The sequence below is a fragment of the Tupaia chinensis genome, unplaced genomic scaffold (assembly GCF_000334495.1).
Source record: "Tupaia chinensis unplaced genomic scaffold, TupChi_1.0 Scaffold000237_1, whole genome shotgun sequence".
In the NCBI taxonomy this organism is placed as follows: domain Eukaryota; kingdom Metazoa; phylum Chordata; class Mammalia; order Scandentia; family Tupaiidae; genus Tupaia; species Tupaia belangeri.
In genome coordinates this window covers 1,273,385-1,278,094 of record NW_006159715.1, presented here as the reverse complement: position 1 = coordinate 1,278,094, position 4,710 = coordinate 1,273,385, and positions in this window count along the sequence as shown.

Here is a 4,710-nt window from a genome sequence, read left to right as displayed (position 1 = left end):
ATTTTTATGCTAAACAGAAATATATCTCTCTGACCTAAATCATCAGACTATAAAGGTGGATATGAATCTCCTGTAAAACAAAATCATAAAGTCTTGGGACTAAAACAAAGCTTAGTATCTTTCTATTCCAACTCTTCTCTTAATTTTTGGATGTTTGTGTTCAATAGTTTCTCCATATGACTTTTTAGTCCTTTTAATTTCTTAAAAAGAAAGCCATCACTCATGAGAATGTGAGCTCTTTGAAGAAATGCGCACTATTTGATTGTTTTATTTTCCCTGTTGTCTTCTGAGTCTGGACATTGCTACTTATTGAAACTTCACTCAGGGACCAGCAGTTGGCATAATGGCTATTTCGCTGGACTCCCATGTAATCAACTGCAGTTTGAGTCCCGGGCCTGATGGCTTAAAATCACGCCAGGCATGTGTGCATGTGTGCCCAAGATCCCGAGAGTAGAATGGAGGAGAAGGGATTGCGGCATGGCTATCCTCCCTGAGGGGCGATTTCTTGCTTCCTATCCCTCTATCTCTTTCTGTTTCTCTGGTAAGCACAAGCGCCTCAAAACAAAACAAAACAAAACAAAACAAAAAACTTCACTCAAAATTTCTTAAATGAGAGGATCAACAGATGGCATAATGATTATGGCAATGGACTCCCCCATGGCCAAATGTAGTTCGAGTCCCAGACCTAGAGGCTTTAAAATCATGTTGGGGAGGCGGGTGTGTGTGTGTGTGTGTGTGTGTCCAAAATCCTGAGGAGAATGGAGGAGAAGCGCTTGTGGTGTGCCCATCCCCCGGTGGGTGATTTATCGCTTTCTGTCTGTCTCTTGAACTTATAACAAAAAAGGTGTCTAAAAAATTTCTTAGACGAATGACCCCTCTCAAGTATTCTTAATAGAACTACATAGCAACCATGGCATTAAAAAAGTACACGACCAACCTTCTTTGTACTCTCTTCTCTTTTCCCTTTCTTTCCTCTTTCTCTTTCAATAATGGCAAACATAGAAATCATTAGAAACAGGAATCTATCACTTAACTCTCATATACCAAAGATAGCTGCTTCATCTGTTCTTGCCACTAAACTGTTTTAAAGATTCCTAAGAGAATATAGGTCAAGGGTTCACTAGCCAGGTTACTCTTTCACTTACATTCTCTGTGTCTCAAGTTTGTTCATATGTAAAACAGAGATAAAAATTGCACCTCCCTAATATGCTTATGTGAAAATCAATGCTGTAAATGGATATAAATTAAAGAACAGGGGCCAGCCCCATAGCCTAGTAATTAAGAAAGCTGGATCCATTATGGCTGACCATGGTTTGAATCAGTACTGAAGATCTGAAAAAACATGCTGGGCATATATGTATGTGTGCCTGAAATCCTGGCAGGATGGAAAAATGTAGAAGCCATTATGACATGACTAAGTCCAAAAGGAGAGTTCTTTCTCTTTCTCTCTCTCTATCTCCTCATCTCTCTCTGCTCAACACATATGTCCTCTGCCATTAAAAAAAAAAAAGTAAAGAGCAGTATGTGACATGTAGAAAACACTCAAACATTAAAAAAAATTGATGCCACATCAAGTAGTCTTTTATCGATTTGCTCCTCATTGAATATTTTGGTTATATCTTTACTGCATAGCAAACTACTATTTTATTGTCTTCATGTTTCTGTGCACTAAAAGAGCTCAGCTGCATCATTCTCACTTGAATTACTCACAGGGGAGTAGCAGGGGACCTGGACTCATCTAATAATTGTCTGGTTTGAGTGTCTAAGAAAGCACACATCCACAACTGGTCATTGAAAATTTTTTAAACTTTATTTATTTTTGTCCAAGTTAGAGAGTGTGTGCATGCGTGATAGTGTGTTCATGAGTGAGAGAGAGAAGAAAGATACATTCTCAATAGAGTCTTGCCAGCTACAGTTCTTTTATTGATTTACTCCTCAGTGACTATTTTGCTTATATCTTGCTCACATATGTTTCTTGCCAGGTAGTAGTGGACCTGGACTCATCTGATAATTGTTTGGTTTGAATGTCTAAGAAAGCACACATCCACAATTGGCCATTGAAAATTTAAAAAAAAATTATTTAGTTTTGTTCAAGATATAAAGTGTGTTTACGAGAGAGTGAAAGAGAAGAAAGATGCACTCTCAGTAGAATCTTGCCAGCTACAATTTCCTTTCCCTAGCCTTCCAAGTTTTGTGGATCCTGGGCACCTATGTATTTTCATATCAACTCAGGGATCGAACCCTCAGTCAGCCATGTGGCTTCTAGGACTGCAGTTCAGTTTGGTGTCAGTTGTGCCAACAGACTAGGCCAAATCTCGTTCTTTACTGGTAGCCCAGCTGGAACTTACAATTAGATCATCTATATTCAGCTTCTCCATGTGACTTGAGCTTTCCACAGAGTGGTGGCTGGTATTTGAGAGAGTTTCTCAAGAGCAAACACTACAGGAGAATCGAGAAGCTGCAAGGATTATTATGACCTTACTTCAGAAGTTGCATGACATGCCTTCTGCCATATCTTGGTCTGAGCAGTCACAAGGCTTGCCTAGTAAGCTGGATGAATAGATTCATCACTTGAGTGCAGGAATAACAAGGTTACTTTGCAGCATTGTGTGTGGGATAGGAGAAATTGTTGCTGTCATCTTCGAAAAATATTGTCAGTCACATTGACTATTATAATTTTTCTATTACATTTGAGATTAAATTCATTTCTCTATTATTTTTTTTCTGAAATACTTAGGACAATATAGTAAAGTTAAAACCTTCACAACTGTTTTTTTTCCTAGTAGGCTTTCAAAAATTTGATAACTGTTAATGTGGCTTTGGTGAGTGTTTTTCTGGATAAATATTCTTTCCAATTTTTCAATGGAAAATATTCTTTTCAATTTTTCCACAAAATGATAAAGTTTCAAGTTCTTTTTTATTTTTCTTTTTTCTTTTAGAAGTTTTTGCCTTAGTGCATGTGTGCTCACTGAAGATAGAGAGAAAGAGACAGAGACAGAGAGACGGAAATTGAGAACTCAACCCCCACCCCCCCACCAGGGGACATGGCCATGCCCAAATCTCTTATTCTTCATTCTCCTCTGGAGATCATGGACACACACACACATACACACACACACATGCCCAGAAGAGTGTCAGGTTACTGGGTCTGGGATTCGAACCATGATCATGTGGGAGTCCAGCGACATAACTGCTGTGCCATCTGCTGGACCTTTTATTTTAATTTTTATCTTAGAGATTGGATGTGGTGGCTGAAGAAGGACAAATAAATGTTTTTAAAAATAAACCATTAATTACTGCTTTCATTAGATTGTGTTGATTAGGGTAGGTGGCCATTTGTTTTATTCTTTTACCTTCAGATTATCCAACATAAAGAAATTTGAAGTCATTAGTACCATGAATTATTTATTTACCCATATCCATAGCTCCAGTCTACTATAGACCCGATATAATAACAAATAATATTTTGTAGTACTCTTACCTCTCACAACATTTTTATGTACAATTCATTTTTTAAAAATTTTGCTGTAGGGCATGCGAGAAAGTGAGAAAGCATCCCCAGAGGAGATGGCCACACTGCAATCCCTTCTCTTTCATTCTATTCTTGGGATCATGGACACATGTCTGGTGTGATTTTTATTTTCTGTTTTTTTTTTTTTTGGAGAAACTTATGCTATAGGAAACGTGCACTCACCAGAAAGACAGAGTGAGACAGAGAGATAGAAAGCAAGAAATCACCCCCTAGGGGGGGAATGGCCATGCCACAATCCCTTCTCCTCCATTCTCCTCTTGGGATCTTGGGCACGCATGCGCATGTGCCCGACGTGAGTTTAAGCCACTGGTCCAGGACTCGAGCCGCAGTCGGCTACATGGGAGTTCAGTGATATAGCCATTACGCTAACTGCTGGTCCCTCTGGTGTAATTTTCAAGTCACCCGGTCCAGCATTCGAACCGTGCAGTTGATCATTTGAGATATAGTTGCCTTAACCAACAAGCTACTGGCTGGCTCTCATTTGATTATTACAATACAAGCTATGATATTAGGTCCATGTTTTTTCTGTCTTCCCTGAAGGCACTGAGATCCTTAAAGTTTAAAAGATTTTTTCCAGAAAAAGTAAGGATTTACTTTATAGATATCTACTTTTTGTTGGTTCAAAAATGTTTTTTCATCAAATTTCTGATTCTTTTATTATCGTATTAAAAATTAAATAGATCCTACATTTATTCCTAATATCCACCCACTTAGTTCATTTGCCTAACACCAAGAAAGCATCTAGAAAAACTATAATTATTTCCCTAGTTTCTCTATATCCTAGCTTTATCATATAACACATTTCTGAGACAAAAATTGTTAGGTCCTCTCAAAGGACTCTCTGAAGGTTTCTATTCTTTCTTTAAAAGGAAAGATAAAGCCCAGCTGTGGTGGCACAGGCAATAGGGTGCCACTCTACAATGCTGAAGCCACATGAAAGACTGCAGTTTGGATCCCAGGTAAACCTGAGACAAGCTGGATGTGTGCATGGGCACCAATGGTCTTGGCTGCCTGGAAGGTTGCGGTGGAGCAGGTCTTGCTATGATAAGACTCTGTTGAGGGTGCCTTTCTTTCATGAAAAAAAAATAAACTTAAAAAATGAAGATTATATTATCCTTTCTTTTCTACGATGGCTGTAGTCAAAATGCCCAGAAATGCAACCATTATCTTGTCTCTTT